This window comes from Culex pipiens, chromosome 2, assembly GCF_016801865.2.
Source record: "Culex pipiens pallens isolate TS chromosome 2, TS_CPP_V2, whole genome shotgun sequence".
NCBI classification, from domain to species: Eukaryota; Metazoa; Arthropoda; class Insecta; order Diptera; family Culicidae; genus Culex; species Culex pipiens.
Window position 1 is genome coordinate 127,022,115 of NC_068938.1, and position 17,489 is coordinate 127,039,603.

General features: G+C 36.6%; 1 protein-coding gene across 5 annotated transcripts in view; it reads right to left on the minus strand.

Moving 5' to 3' along the window:
- Window positions 1-16,710, minus strand: part of LOC120412535 (mucin-17-like) — a 171,454-nt gene extending 154,744 nt beyond the window's left edge. For 4 of the 5 annotated variants that reach the window (XM_039573031.2, XM_052708428.1, XM_052708429.1 and 1 more), the window contains exon 1: window positions 15,669-16,710. The gene's annotated coding sequence lies outside the window, so the exon portion shown is untranslated. The remainder of the gene's footprint in view (window positions 1-15,668) is intronic. The other variant, XM_052708426.1, reaches the window with a different exon arrangement.
- Window positions 16,711-17,489: the final 779 nt, after the last annotated feature.

A 17,489-nucleotide genomic window follows, 5' to 3' on the forward strand; every position in this document is an offset into this window, starting at 1 on the left:
TCCGTGCAGTCGTGGAGAATGAAAAAAAAAAAAACTCTCCTCAAGCCAGGCAGAACCAACCGAAACCCATCAAATCAACCTTCATTAATCTAATCTGTTAAGCTTATGAACTCAGTTTATACGTGTGTGTGTGCAGCTGAACCTATAATCCTCGGGTTGACCCCTAGCAATCATAGTTCCGCCGGTGTAGACACCTTTTTGGGCTGTTCCACATTCTTCTTCGACCGCGTTGTTGGTCGAAGTCGCTATCATGGGCGGACAATTTGGCCACTTACAGACACCCTGCGAGACGGGCCGCCAACCAACACGTGATATGGCGTGGAATTTTACGTGAACAGCAACCCCCCAAAAAATGTAGCAATCTCTCATGAGCAAGATTCAAAAATTCTCTGTAAAATCTCGTATTTACAAGAAACGTATTTTAAAAAGTAATTTGTTATTCTTAATCAAATTTGTACAAAAAAAAAAAAAAAAACATCCACTTATACGACTCACAGGTCTTTCACGGTCTCTATTGCAAGTTTCTGCTTGAACCTAGGAGTCCGAAGTCTTGAATGGAGAGAGTACCCAAAACTCTTTTTACTTCAAGGAACCTACCACCCCAGAATTCGAACTGATGACCTTTGGATTGCGAGTCCAACAACCGACCAGCGACTTTATCGGAGCAGGCTTGATTTGGTGTGTTGTTTTTACTTATACCTGGGAGACGACTCCTACACCTGGAGCGACTTAATGGCCTGACAACAATTTACGACCGACGTTTTACTTCCCCATCCGATAGAAGGCAGGAGCAGATGGGAATCGAACCCATGATCCGCCGCTTACAAAACGAACAGCGTATCCATTCAGCTCCGCCTGCAGCCAAATTTAAAGACCCGTTGAAAATAGTTATGTGAATTCTTCTTAATGAATTTTGGCAATAGCATTATTGTAATCATAATTATTGTGAACTTCAATTTTTGTTTACCCATTTTTTGGAAAAATATCTGTGATGATTAATCTCAGCTTTACTATTGGGAGCACTGATTGGCTACAATTCAGCCCTCTTGGATTTCTGCTCCGATAGGCTAGGTTGGCATAATAGAACAGAGCTCAAAAAAGCTACTTTACTAAGTGACCTAATGAACTACGGTTTGCAAAAAATGAGCTGCTACTAATTTTTAAACTTCACTATTTCATTAGAACCGCAAATATTGAGAATATCAAAACTTTCGAAATTAATGTGTTTTATACTAAAGGTTGTATCCAAAAAGCAAACATATCTAATCAAAAAGGTATCATAAAATGCTCCATACACCATTACAGCAATGCCACTATAATAAAATGCAAAATATCAATGAATTTATGCAAATGTCATTTCCCTTAAATTTTACATACTGTACCAATCTGGGGCCTTCAATATTAAAAATTCGTCCAAAGATTAAAAGTCATTATTTGATTTTAAATTCATAAATAAGCGTTTAAAATGTTAAAATGTATTCTAAAAAAAATCTTATTGATTTTTCAGCTCTATTTTCATTTTTTTTTCATTTCAGCCATTTTTCTACCTCTTCATATTTTGTGAAAAAAATTAAATAAAATTTGCATCGGCCTAACATCAATTTCAGGTTCCGTGTCTCAATTTCAGTCAAATTTGAATGGTTTGTTGTATATTAAATTACCGAATGCATTGACTTATATTTAGTCACAGTCATTTGGTCAACGTCTTGGATCTACGAATTCTAATTAATTTCAGATTGGTGTAAGAGTGATACTTAAACTCGACAAACAAAAATTAAACCTTGATTTTTTTTGTTATTTCGTCAGCTGTGTGCTATCTTGTGACATAGACCATTTTGGTCGAAAATGGGTTAACGATGACGTTTTGCTATACTTAACAAATACTACAAGATGCTTTAACCCGATTTTGGAAACTCGCTTCCGTTTCCCGGATATCGCAATACACACTTGTGACATAGACCAATTTATCATCAAAATGATTGTGCACACTTGTGACACGTCATACATGCTGTTGGAAAATGTGGAAAATTTGTCTTGTTTTTCATAAATTTATGTACACACATACTTTCTAAAAGCAATGCAAACTTTTGTTTATAAAAATATACTGATTAAGTCGATTTGACATTGATTTGAGCTTATTTTAGTTTGTATGGGAATTCTGTGCACACTTGTGACACGTAGTACAATTTTACTTTCGAAACACACTTGTGACACGTGCTTTTCAGATTTTTGTTTCCATTATTTACTGTATCTTTTTACTGGTGTAACTAAATTAGTTGAAACTTGGAGCGTTTGTTAAGCGATAGTATACGAACCGATTGCTTCAAAAAGTTTGGCTCTATCATTCAAAGTTTTGAAATTATTTACCAACAAACTTTAAAAATCGATTTACTCGAAAAGTACTAAATGGTCGTTGTCACAAGATAGCACACAACTGACGATTTCGTAATTGGATTTTTTGAATTGTTTTTTTCTTTCCAAATTATCGATTCTGGGCTGTTTTCCAATTACAAATAATAAAAAAATAGTTTCTCCGCATTGTTTATGGATGGCTCCTTATAAGAAATACGATATTGTGAACTGGATATTAGGGTGGTTCAAAGTACCAAAATTGCACAGAAAAAAATCGTAATCGTGAATTGAGTTTACGAATGTGAGAACCACGAAGGAATTTATTCATGAGTATGGTGCATTTGTATTATAAACGTGAATATATTCCTTCGTGGTTCTCGCATTCGTGAATTTTATTCACGATTTCGAGAATTGTTTTTTTTTCAGTGTGGTTCGACTATGGTATGAAGAAAAGTTGTTGATTAAAAAACAGAAAATCGAAAATTGAAAGGTAACTATTTTGGATTGTAGAACTCAAATCAAACTTTTAAAGTAAGTAACTCAAAAATAAAAATAAAAATTTCAAATAAATTTTTGAGTTGTTCGATTTTTTTACGTTTCCATGATGAGCAATTCTCTACGAAATCGGTCTTTTTTTTTAATTTTAATTTTTGAATTTTTTAATCTGACCGAAACTTTTTTGGTGCCCAAAGAAGCAATTTTGCATCATAAGTGTCTATATAATTTTCGATACAAATTTGGCAGCTGTCCTCTAAAACAGATAACAAAATAAAAAAAAATTAAAAATAGTGTTTTTTTGCAAATCAAGTTTAAGTGACAAAAAGTTAAATAAAAAATCCCCAATTTTTTACCGTGTATCATTTTTTTCAGTGTAGTCCGTATCCATACCTACAACTTTGCCGAAGACACAAAATTGATCAAAAAAATCTTTCAAAAGATACAGATACAGCTGCCAAATTTGTTAGAACATTATAAGGACACTAATGATGCAAAATAATGCAGGCACCAATAAAAGTTTCAGTCGGATTAAATAATACAACCAAAATCGAATGACCGATATCGGAGAGAACTGCTCTGAAGAGTTCCGGGTTATCTACACTTGTTAAAAACTGAGGCTTCGGAAAACTAAGTCGTACTCGTCGTATTGCCCCACCGTCTGGAGATGTCGTAAAATGGGCCTCTGATTAGGGACCATCCATAAACCACGTGGACACTTTTTTGGGAATCTGTTACCCCCCCCCCCCCTTCGTGGACAATTGTCCATACAAAAAAAAATCTTTTTTGTATGGATCGTGGACAATCACCATACCCCCCCCTTAAAGTGTCCACGTGGTTTATGGATGGTCCCTTAGGGATCAGCGACTAAAATTACCCCTAATCCAAAGTTTTGCGAAAATTGAAGGGGGTTGGGGCACAAAGGAAAAAATCAACTCTCGTAATCGTGAATTAAGTGAACGAATGTGACAACCATGAAGGAATTTATTCATGAGTATGGTGCATTTGCACTATAAACGTGAATATATTCCTTCGTGGTTCTTGCATTCGTGAATTTAATTCACGATTTCGGAAATTGATTATTTTCCGTGCAACATTTTCCTATTTTGTGTGGGTTGGGGGAGAATGACCCATAAGTAAATGCATGAAACCGAAGATTTTCTAAAAAAGTTATACTTTTCAATGCATTTTAAGGATTCAAAACTGGTTTCAAAATGGCGAATTTTCAGATCGAAGCCCGTCTGGACTAGAGGTTGAGTTGTAAAAGGTAAAAATGATATTTTTTTAAGATTTATGTCAAAAATAATTTAACACCAGAAATACTCAAAAGTTTTGAGTATTTCTGGTGTTAAATTATTTTTGACATAAATCTTTAAAAAAAAACTACTTTGATGCTGCATTAATATACTTTTTACAAATAAAAAAAAAACCGAAAGAGTTGATCAAATGAGTCAACCCATTTTTGTGAGCCAGCTTACTTGAAAATATCAGATTTGCCTACCTCTGATATGATTTACGAATTTTGCATCATTTTTTTTGAGTCAGTAAAGTCGATGAAAATATAGCGTACAGTAAACTGAGTTGCATCGGGACTACAGTCCGATTAGGGACATTTGTTTTTAAATCACTTAAAATCATCACATCTGGAAAGGGATGTGTTTTTCATTGGATCTACTGTAACCGAAACCATCCTAAAAAATTAAAAAAACATATCAAAATCATGGATAAAATCAGTGGCCCGATTCGCACCAGATTACGATATATCAATTACGATCTTCCCATGGCTTAATGTCTATGACAGGGGTGACCAAAGTATGGCTCGCGGGCCAAACGTGGCCCGCGAGGTGATTTTTTGTGGCCCGCGGACCAAATTTGAAAGATTATGTAATTATATATATATTTGACCCATCTGTAAATTGATTTTTTTTTGTTTAAAAAAATAGGTTTTGTTTAAGCTTTTTCCATGCTTTGATCCAAAAGTTTGAATGTGAATGAAAATTGTTATTTCGTTAAAAAAATCTTCAAAGGTTTTTGGAAATGAATTATAAAACATTCAAAATTGACTAATGTAGGAAATTGTTAATTTAGTAATAACAGGTATTCTATAGTAATTTAAAAGTTTTAACCGCTGGGCCTCAAACTTATTTTGCGCTTAGAAAATTTTCATCTCGGGATTCGAACTCATGAAATTTGGATTGTGAATCTAATTTACTAAAATCTTATTCAGGCAGTCAAAAAAATATTTATATTTTATTGAAATCAGAGGAATACTTGTTGAAAAATATTTTGGCAGCGATTCATCATTATAGTTGCACCTCGTTTAAAAATAAAATTATAAAATTTTACAAAGTTAGTGTCGCCCCCTCCTAGAATATTTTTTTTTATTTAAAATTAAAATTTCAGGGGAAATCTGTGCATTCAATTCAATTCATTATATTTGTGAAATAACGATTGTCTTCAGCCAAAAAATGTTCATCCACCCTTTAATGTATTTAAGGCATGCAAATTGCAATGCAAATCTTATGGATATTTTGTTTTGGGTTATAATAAAATTTTAACCAATTAATTCGTAGCTTTTTTTGAACAAAACTGCTGGAAAAACATAATTAATTGTCCTCGAAAATGTTAAAATACACGAGCCTGAAGGAAAATTCAGCTGTATAAATTTATATTTATTTTTTAAATAAACATTTTTTCACATTTGGCCCGCAAGCTCATGTGAGCTCCAAATTTGGCCCGCCATTCGAAAACATTGAGCACCCTTGGTCTACGACCTCATAAGAAGAAAGGGAATGGTCAATTCCCGATCAGTTTTCTTGTAATTTTTTGAATATAATAAAACTATGAATCTGAACGAAAAACGAACTGAATAAAGATATTAATTCGTACACCCACAGGAAAAATTAGCTACAAAATCTGTCATAGTTGAGTTTCTACAAAAAAAAAGTTATCTTTCTAACAGATTTAGCGTTAAGCCAGTGTGTTGGAGTGTTTAGTACGGTATGTTCACGCATCCTTTCATTCCCGTCATTTCAATATAAACTGAACAAGTCAAAAGTTAAGGGAAATGATCCTCTTTTTGGTTCAGAAATCAATTATTTGATTAATTGCTGACATCATATGAAAACAATTATGTTGAGCTGTTCACAGAATCTCACAGCAGGCTTGGCAGCTCGGTATTTCTTGGAAGTACTGCAACCATTCATAATGACAAGAAAGAACTTAGGCAGATTTATACCACAAGTTCTTCAAGAACATGTTTATTTATTTTTCATATATTCGTAATAACCTCAAGTCTTTAATTATATTTTATAATTTTTAAAATGAAGAATTCTTGTAGAACTACCATTATATGAATTCAATCCGTTGATGAAGTTTCTGCTGCAGCACACTGCATGACGACCGACACCGGTAAAAATGCGCGGGCGGCGCTCCGTTTCCACCCGTGGTACTGCGGCGTGGCCACAACAAAACTTGAAATAATTACTGCCTTCTCCACCCCCTCTCATTTCAAATTTCCACCCCTTCCCCTCGAATTCCACATTGGCCGTGCTCGCGGTGTGTGTAGCTAATTATGATTTTGGTTTCGAGGTGGTAAATTCCCACGCCCGTTTTTGGGCAGTCAGGCAGGTTGGAACTCAACTCTGCGTGCGTGTTTGTTTTGAGGTTTTGCCACTTCCTTCAGTCAGCTTGGAGTTGGATTGTTTGAATTGTGGCTCTCTTTGGCTGCATCGAATAAGCACGAAAGGTTCTCTTTCTCTGTGCAGCGGCTACCGCACTGAGGAGGGTAGACAGGTACGCTAGAATGGCTTCGGAAAGGTGTGAAGAAGCACGGAAGGTTGATGGATTTTACTTTTGATTTCCGAATCAGCCGGAAATTTCCTATCGAACCAGTCTGACGTTTCCGTTGCAAGCTGATCAATTTGAACCGTAGTTTAAGTTTTTGACTTTGTTGACCTACCTGTGTTTTTTAAATAACGAAGTTGAGTAACGAGAAATTGTTGAGGTTTTTATGAAAATACCTTGTCGGAATTTTGAGAAACGAATTAGAAAGAGAGATCACTATTTTGTCATCCAAAACGTGCCAATTTCCCAGAGCTTCGTAATTAAACAATATAATTTAGTAACACACTGTTTCCAAGACGTCGCACCACTTTTCCATGTTACCAGAAGTTCAACAATCCCGTAAATTCATTTCAAGTTTTTCTGTTTCCTTCCCTTCCTCAGGCTCTTGATCTTTCTCTGCACTTGTTTCCTCACACAGGCCTTCTGGTTATGGTTTTGACTCCAACATGTGAGCACACAATTGTACAAGACTTGTCCAAAAAACAGAACGCTTCCAGCGAACAGCAAGCCAACTGCTGCAGGCAATAATAAAAGTGTGAAAATTTCGAACAATAACGCAAATTATTTCGACCCAATTTGGGCACATTTTTCGGCACCCCACGGGGCGTGGGGTTTCAAGTCCAAAAGTGGTTTTGCGATTGCGAAATGAAATGCTGACTGAAGCTCACTTATTGCTTCATTTTTCATCAGAGTTGGAGAAATTACGAGCAACAACAGGGAAGAGGAACACAAAAAAAAGTTCATGAAGTTTGTAATAAATGGGATAGTTGGGATTGAAGTCAGCAAAAAATGGAAAGAAAGCATAAATCTGTGGATATGGAGACTTGAACAAAAAAGTAGAACACAAAAAACCTTAAGAATGCCATTAGCTTGAGGTTGAACGCAGGTGGAAATTAAGGAGAATCCCACAAATCAACCTTAAGCTTTCTTTTTCTGACCACCTTCCACCGCGAAGAAGTGATGAGCTACGAATGTACCGGTTCTAATGAAGAAAAACTTCAGTGTAGAGCTGAAAAGTTTTGCCATTAAGCTACACCTTTGCGCTGTAACTTTGTCAGTGTCGTTGGCGCACTGGGTGGAAAGTGACCACAAAATCGTCCATTGGACCATTTCAGAGCAGTTGGAAGGGTGGGAAACTTTTTTCGGTGGTGTCGTCCTCCTCTTACTCGCCGGGGAGATTTGTTATGATGCTCACATTAATGATAATTGAGTGTAAAATTAGGTGTGAAGTAATTTCATTATCGTTGCATGACGGGAAATGAGCATTCATTTTTCATCAGTTTGTGCGCTTTTCTGTGCCCTGGAATGGAGTTTTGGGTGAGAGTGATGGCTGGTTGTGGGACGAAAAACGAGAATTTAGACGACATGAAATGATCGAATGAAATGGGGGGTTTGAATAGTATTCGTTTATGTACCCACAAGCCTCATTCTGTCAATTTATATTAGAACTTATAAGGCTGTTGCAAACGTTTAAAAAAATAATAGTTGAAATTACAAGCCAGAATTTCAAGATCTCAAATACAAATACATTATACACTCGTACATTTGATATGCAATCACAAATTTAAGAAAAAAATAATATTTGACAAAAAAATAATTTGCGGAAAAAAACTTTTTGCGGTTTTGTATACAGCAATTCCATTTGAAAAGAGCCTAGACCAAAAAAAAAGTTCTCCGATTGGGCTCATAATTTTTCTGGGGGTTCTTTGGCCAAAATAATTAGACCCGTATTTTTGCCTTCCTCACTGAGGTAAGGCTATTATAATCCTGCTCTTAAAATGAACTTTTTATTCAAAGCTCGAAGACCCACCTTCATATATACATATCGACTCAGAATCGAAAACTGAACAAATGTCTGTGTGTGTGTATGTGTGTGTGTGTGTGTATGTATGTATGTGTTCAAAAATCTTGCCAAGTTTTCTCAGCACTGGCTGAACCGATTTTGATCGAACCAGTTGCATTTGACTTGGTTTAGGGTCCCATACATCGCTATTGAATTGTTTGAAGTTTCGATAAGTAGTTCAAAAGTTATGTATAAAAATGTGTTTTCACATATATCCGGATCTCAATTATATGCATGTAAACGGTGTCCGGATCCATCATCCGACCCATCGTTGGTTAGGTAATCGAGAGACCTTTCCAACGAGTCCACAACATTGAAGATCTGGCAACCCTGTCTCGAGTTATGACCACTTAAGTGATATTTATGTACTTTTTTGAAGCCGGATCTCACTTAAATGTATGTAAACGATGTCCGGAACCATCATCCGACCCATCGTTGGTTAGGTAATCAAGAGACCTTTCCAACGAGTCCACATAATTGAAAATCTGGCAACCCTGTCTCGAGTTATGACCACTTAAGTGATATTTATGTACTTTTTTGAAGCCGGATCTCACTTAAATGCATGTAAACGATGTCCGGATCCATCATCCGACCCATCATTGATTAGGTAATCGAGAGACGTTTCCAACGAGTCCACAACATTGAAGATCTGGCAACCCTGCCTCGAGTTATGACCACTTAAGTGATATTTATTTCCTTTTTTGAAGCCGGATCTTAATTAAATGTATGTAAACGATGTCCGGAACCATCATCCGACCCATCGTTGGTTAGGTTATCAAGAGAACTTTCCAACGAGTCCACAAAATTGAAAATCTGGCAACCCTGTCCCGAGTTATGACCACTTAAGTGATATTTATGTACTTTTTTATGCCGGATCTCACTTAAATGTATGTAAACGATGTCCAGATCCATCATCCGACTCATCGTTGGTTAGGTAATCAAGAGACCTTTTCAACGAGTCCACAACATTGAAGATCTGGCAACCCTGTCTCGAGTTATGACCACTTAAGTGATATTTATGTACTTTTTTGAAGCCGGATCTCACTTAAATGCATGTAAATGCATGTAAACGATGTCCGGATCCATTATCCGACCCATCATTGGTTAGGTAATCAAGAGACCTTTCCAACGAGTCCACAACATTGAAGATCTGGCAACCCTGTCTCGAGTTATGACCACTTAAGTGATATTTATGTACTTTTTTGAAGCCGGATCTCACTTAAATGTATGTAAACGATGTCCGAAACCATTATCCGACCCATCGTTGGTTAGGTTATCAAGAGACCTTTCCAACGAGTCCACATAATTGAAAATCTGGCAACCCTGTCTCGAGTTATGACCACTTAAGTGATATTTATGTACTTTTTTGAAGCCGGATCTCACTTAAATGCATGTAAACGATGTCCGGATCCATCATCCGACCCATCATTGATTAGGTAATCGAGAGACGTTTCCAACGAGTCCACAACATTGAAGATCTGGCAACCCTGCCTCGAGTTATGACCACTTAAGTGATATTTATTTCCTTTTTTGAAGCCGGATCTTAATTAAACGTATGTAAACGATGTCCGGAACCATCATCCGACCCATCGTTGGTTAGGTTATCAAGAGAACTTTCCAACGAGTCCACAAAATTGAAAATCTGGCAACCCTGTCCCGAGTTATGACCACTTAAGTGATATTTATGTACTTTTTTATGCCGGATCTCACTTAAATGTATGTAAACGATGTCCAGATCCATCATCCGACTCATCGTTGGTTAGGTAATCAAGAGACCTTTTCAACGAGTCCACAACATTGAAGATCTGGCAACCCTGTCTCGAGTTATGACCACTTAAGTGATATTTATGTACTTTTTTGAAGCCGGATCTCACTTAAATGCATGTAAACGATGTCCGGATCCATTATCCGACCCATCATTGGTTAGGTAATCAAGAGACCTTTCCAACGAGTCCACAACATTGAAGATCTGGCAACCCTGTCTCGAGTTATGACCACTTAAGTGATATTTATGTACTTTTTTGAAGCCGGATCTCACTTAAATGTATGTAAACGATGTCCGAAACCATTATCCGACCCATCGTTGGTTAGGTTATCAAGAGACCTTTCCAACGAGTCCACATAATTGAAAATCTGGCAACCCTGTCTCGAGTTATGACCACTTAAGTGATATTTATGTACTTTTTTGAAGCCGGATCTCACTTAAATGCATGTAAACGATGTCCGGATCCATCATCCGACCCATCGTTGATTAGGTAATCGAAATACCTTTCCAACGAGCCTAAAACATTGATAAACTGGCAACCCTGTCTCGAGTTCTGACCACTTAAGTGATATTTATGCACTTTTTTTGTAGCCGGATCTCACTTAAATGTATGTAAACAATGTCCTTATCCATCATCCGACCCATCGTTGGTAAGGTAATTGAAAGGCCGAGTCTAAAACATTGACGATCTGGCAACCCTATCTCGAGTTCTTACCACTTATGATGCAACTTATGAGCCCTTGAGTGATATGTTTGTTTTTTTTTTGTATTCCGGAACTTAATGAAATTAGACGAAATTTGTGTCCAAACCCATCATATCACATATCACCCATGAGGAAGGCACCAACCACATAGGTGGATTAAGTTAGTTTTTTTGTTTGGCCACGCGCAAAAACAGAAAAATGACGAAATCGGCAAAAAATCAACATTTTTCACTAAAACTGCGATAACTTAAAAATTTCAGCGATGACCTATAGATAATAGGGTACCAAAAGTTGTGTATTTAAATTACGAAAATTGTGACATTGTGAAATTTTCCGAGGAATCCGATAAACATATTTTCAGACATAGGCTCTTTGATCCAGACACGGTCAAAACGCCATTTTAAATTTTCATACGACTTTTTCAAATGTTAAGCTAGATTTTTGAAACTTCTTACTATTTTTATCAAATAGCCAAACTAATCACATTTCTTTTGCGTCTAAGACAGCTAAAATCGGATGAAATGATGCAGAGCAATGATTTTTTGAAAAAAGTGGTTTTTGCGAATAATGACGAAAATGGCTATTTTTCGAACCACCCTAGCACGGCGTAGGTCACCCTAATGGCCAAACAAAAAAATACGGGTCTAATTATTTTGGCCAAGGAACCCCCATAAAAATTATGAGCCCGATCGGAGAACTTTTTTTCGGTTTGGGCTCTTTTCAAATGGAATTGCTGTATATTGAAAATTCAAGAAAATTAAAAAAAAATGATTTTACCCAAACATGATATAAATGATTCTAAACAAAAGATAATGCATTTTAAATTGTTTTGAGTTGATTGCACTGTACCAGTCTAAATAAGAGTACATTATAGGTGAGTTATGAAGAAACAGTTCTTTGGCCAAATTGCAAAAATCTAGATTTTAATATAAATCGGACAACTTTCTCTTTTTGTCATAAAAAAACTTCTGTTTCCAAAATGCAACCTTGGATTGGCTTAGAAATCCACAACTCGATGTGAAAATTATCTTCAACACATGTTGCGCAAATGAAAAATTGTAAAATCCTTTTTGATTGAGATTTTGTTTTTCTTTTGTTTTTGGCGTGATATTAAATGTTTGGCGCTTTTAAAATGTTAGTCGTGATCCAACAATATTCAAAATATTGTTTTCAAAGAGATCGGAAAATTTCTCGAATATTTCATGTTTTAACATGAAAAATCGGACCATTAGTTGCTGAGATATCGACATAAGTAAATAAAGGGTTGTTTGGGTAAGACCTAAAAAACTAAATTTTCCTGTTTCTTTTTTCTTTTATTCGCTGTATTTCTTGATCATAAAAAAAATAAAAATGGTTATTCTTAAAAATCGACAAACTGCAAATATTTCGCTTTTGGTGGCTATATCTCGAAAACGGGGCCCTATATCAAAAAATCTGTTGAGTCCTTTTCGATTGCAATTTCAATTTTACATAAAAAATTGAAAAAAAAAATTTGTGTGGAATTTCGTTTATTCCCAAAAATATTTGTTTTTCAAAATTTATAACTCGGCGGCAAATTTTTTGACCATACTTATTTATGGCTGAAAAGTGGCTGTTTTTTGTCCCCTAAAACATATAAAAAATCGAAAATCAAAAACTTAGTCTTTTAGGCAATTTAGTTTTCGTAAAAAAGGTTAATTTAAAAATTAGCAAAAAATGTGTATATGTACCTATTATTTCTCAATAGTACTCAACAATACCTACAATACCGGATCAGAAAATTCACTCAATAATTACAGATTTTGCATTTCTTACAAAAGAAAGGTTTAAGGATTGCTTTTGGAAAAACGCCTTTTTTCAGAAATCGCACGGCGGGGAATCGTCCCAGAAAAAAAAAATCCTATTACTAATTTGAAGATTTTGATGCGCTCTTTCGATTGAATTTTGGCCCGAAACTTGGAACTCAAAGCCTGATTTTTGAGTGCTCTTTTTTCTGAAATACTTGAGCGATGTCTGTATCCGCTCTCAAAAATTTGTGTCTTCCATCATTGGAAAACTGCTCGTGAAACCCACAATTATTATATTTCAGATTCGTAGCCGTTGGGTTGGAGACGAACATTTTATTTTTCGATTCATAATTTTCGGCCAGTAAATGTGGTCAAAGCCATTTTTAGAGGTATTTTTTGGACAGTTTTACAGATAACACTATCAAATTAAAAGAATTCAGTTTCAAACAATAATCCATTCGAAAACATGCGCCATGAACTGCTTGGGCCCAAAATTTGAACTTTTTCCAAAATTTATTTCCAAAGATATATATTAGTGTTTTACGTCTTATTTTTACCCTATTTTTCCTATCAAATTTTTGGTTCTATACAGAATCATATCAAAATCAAAATCCGGGACCGTGGTGTAGGGGTAAGCGTGGTTGCCTCTCACCCAGTCGGCCTGGGTTCGATCCCAGAAGGTCCCGGTGGCAAATTTTGAGACGAGATTTGTCTGATCACGCCTTCCGTCGGACGGGGAAGTAAATGTTGGCCCCGGTCTAACCTAGAGGTTAGGTCGTTAGCTCAGTCCAGGTGTAGGAGTCGTCTCCCTGGGTCCTGCCTCGGTGGAGTCGCTGGTAGGCAGTTGGACTCACAATCCAAAGGTCGTTAGTTCGAATCCCGGGGTGGATGGAAGCTTAGGTGTAAAAAGAGGCTTGCAATTGCCTCAACAATCAAGCCTTCGGACACCTAGTTTCGAGTAGGAATCTCGCAATCGAGAACGCCAAGGCAATGCTGTAGAGCGAATAATTTGATTTTTTTTTGACAGAATCATATACTGAACATCAAATTCAAAGTCCCGGCTCGTTCTTATTCTAAAGTCGTCAAGTCGAAGCATAAACGCCAGCACATTTACGCTTGCGCGTTTTACGCTGCGCTTGAAAGTGTTCTTTCTGGCTTCTCATGATAGATCGACAAAGTGCAATATCGATACATATTTTTTAAGTTAATCATAGACTAACATTAAAGACTGAGTACCCTTTATTTTTTTAGCTCATAATGTCAATCCAATAAGTTTTTCTAAATTAAATATAATTATCTTGCGACCCATAATGTACTTCTGAAATTTATAAAAAAAAAACATTACATTCGAGGTTTAGTCTTAAAAGAATCGAAGCTTTAGGTCAAATTCTCACTGGGTAGTATCACCATGTTTCTGAAAAATTAATTGCACCAATATATTTTTCGGAGTTTCATTATTTTGTTAGAAAGGTTCTATTTCACCTCTAGTGATATTAAATCGGGTTTTTGAATATTTGTTACCATTTTTGTTTGGACAGTAGGGTGCCCAGAAAAAATGACCCCTGCTCCACAGGCGAAAAATGGTTTTCAGGGTTATTTTAAGCACCTGTGCAAATTTTGGGCGAAATTGTTTGTGATAAACCCATTGATACCCGAGCCTAAAGGTGGTGAAAAAAAATGTTTTTTATACAAAAATAACTTTTTAAATCGCTCATAACTTTTCAGGATTGAGTTTCACAGCCTCGTTTTTTTGCCAAAACTATTTTAAATTAATTCTCGATTGGAACCCCGATTTGACAGTTCGATTGGAACCCTGAGAGTGACATTTTGCCTCTGCATATAGGCTCTCTATAATGGATGGTCCTTTTTTGTTAATTATTATTATTGATTTTTTTATACACTGTTTGTACATGAAGACAAATAAATACACAAAAAAATTGGAAAAAAGCCTAGCATAAATTCATTTTTCGTCCCAAATGTCACGCAGTTCTCCTGTTAATTAAAAAATTACAGTGTCCCGATGTACCCCACTTTACCTAGAGTGCTCATCCAGGTCCAATTGAGAACAATTTCAAGCCTTACAAATGGTTTGTCAGTGCTTTTCCTCCGTGACGTTAAAACGATTTATGAATTTTTATTTGTGTTTTGCTTTGCAACGGCACAAAACATTATATTTACGTTTACGAAATTTGTATCATTTGATGAAATTATATCAAGTACTTTTGACACATTTCATACAAAAATTACAAATGAAACAATCCCCAAATCCGTGGTATACAAGCGCTAAGAGTGTTTCCATAACACTTTCATAACAAGAGGAAATCATCGCCACAACCCAGCCAGCTAGTCTAGTGGCGAATCGCAATGTTTTGAAACTTGGTAGAACAACTCGGAACCTCTCAGAACAACGATCCCCGCACGATCATACGACAGACGACTGGCGTGAGTTTGCTGTTTTCAGTAATCAGCTTGGCTCAGAACAGCAGAACCATGTGCCAGAACGAGTCTCGCCGTCCCTTATCAGGAATTTGTGCAAAGTTTCCCCAGCAGATGGGGGTGAATAAAAAACAACAACAAGAAGAAGTTGAAAAAACTACGCGCAAAAATTGATAACCGAGTTTTTGCTGTATTTGTGCGGATGTTTTCGTGTGAACTACACACAATTCGAGGAAGGCCCCTTTCGAAGAGAGGGTCCTCAGCTCGACAGTGGATCGTTGACCCTTTCTGGGACTAAAGCGATCGAAAGGGTCTCGTTTTTGATACCCGAGCGCATATAAATCAATGGTTAAGACACGTGTGTGTGCCAACGCGAAAACACGCTGGATTTACACAGACAAACAGAGCCGGTTCGGCAGAAAGAAAATCGTTTCGAAAAACTTTCTTTAACAAGATCTCACCTTTTTTTTCTTGTCCGACTGCTCGACTGCTCCCCGGCTGTCTTGCCGATCCACTGTTTTTCTCCACTCGACTCCGCTTCTCCGGTGATTATTATTCCTTGGGCACGAATGACCACTTTTTTGAATTTTAAAATTTATTTTTGTTTTCCTTTTTCGACTTGGAAGAGCGGCGTTTCGTTTCGCGCCGTGCACTCCTTTTTGGCGGCTTCTTTATTTTCTGGTTTTTCGAAAAAAAATCACCAACCACAACAAAATACAAACTGCTCTGCTATTTCATCTTTCGTCACACAATATAGGTCACAAACCGCTCCGCACAACACAACAACGCCCAAATTTCAATTCGAACCGGGCGTCAAAAAATGGATAGATTTGTCATGGAAGTGCCTCCGGCTTCGTTTCACCTTAAGCTGCCGTGTTAATTTATTGCGCACACAAACACACAGACTTGCGCGAAAACAATAACCAAATTAGTACAATCAGCACGTCTGTCACTTTTTATTTTATTACTTACACATTTCACAGTTTGCACAATTGAATCCCAATTGGCGCAGATTGTTTTAACCCCTTTTCAAACTTTGACTTAAGGGACCACTACAACCACAAACACAACACGTAATGCAACGTTAAGGATCCATTTCGGTTACGACAAGCGTAGAATGCATCCACCGACAAGTACACACACAAATTCACTTGTTATCAATGTTATGCCTTTAATCAAGAGGCTCTTCGTCTGCTTTCACTCCTCTCTCATTCTTCGCACGATCGAGTGAGCGAACGATCCACGATCGCGAAGCGAGAATCGATCCCACGATCTTCAGATCATCAAAAATTGCACAATCACAAGCGATTCAAACACGCTCTTTTATCACCAACACAATAAAAACAAACAACTTTTAACAAAATTGTTTCGTCACACGCTATTTAAAATCCCCAAAAGCGAAAAGTTTTCTTATTTCCTCAAAAAAGAGCGAACAATTTCGCACCGAACACAAACACAGAGCTCGGGACGTGCCACTAAGCGCGATCGGACAGCGACTGAAATGTGTGTTAGAAGATGGTAAGCAGGCATGCTGCTGCTGCTGGCGGACTCAGTCGGCGTGCATTGGCGAGTGTATAGAGTGAGTGAAAGACGACGACGACGACGACGAAACTCGGGAGAGAGGCCAGCATTGGGCCGCCGAAAATGTGAAGCGGAGATGATGATGGGAACCCACTGTGTGGGAAGGTGGGTTTGAAAAGGAAGTTTATAGAAACAGTTGGTGTATTCGGGATAATTTCAAAGGGGAAAAACATCATGTTTCATAATTACCGTAAACCGGGGTGACTTTGATAGGATTTCAATTTGTTTTTAGAATATTTTCCAACAGGTAAGGTTTTTCTCAAGATTATTATTTTTAAAACATGTACTGGGGTAGGCCACACAAAGTCCATGCACTATTTTGGAAAAAAAAGTTTTTTCAATAGTGTTTAGAAAAATAGTTACGTTTAAAATTCTTGGTTTTAATTCCGGGGTGACTTTGATAGTCATAGTTTTTCTTGTTAAAATCATATTTAAGATGTTCAAACTTTATTTGTACGTTAAATGTACCATCACTAAAGTAGCTGATATAGTTTGTAAGAAAAAAATCAATGTTTATATTAAGTTAACTAAGTTTATAAGCTTTTTAACAAAATACATATAAATTTTAGGTAAAATTGTTAAAAAGTCGGAATTTTGCCTGAAATTTGTTAAAAATAGTTTTGTTTATAAAATTATCGATTTATATTGCATTTTATACTGAATTCGAAGCACGAATCACAAGTTTTGACATTTTAAATGAA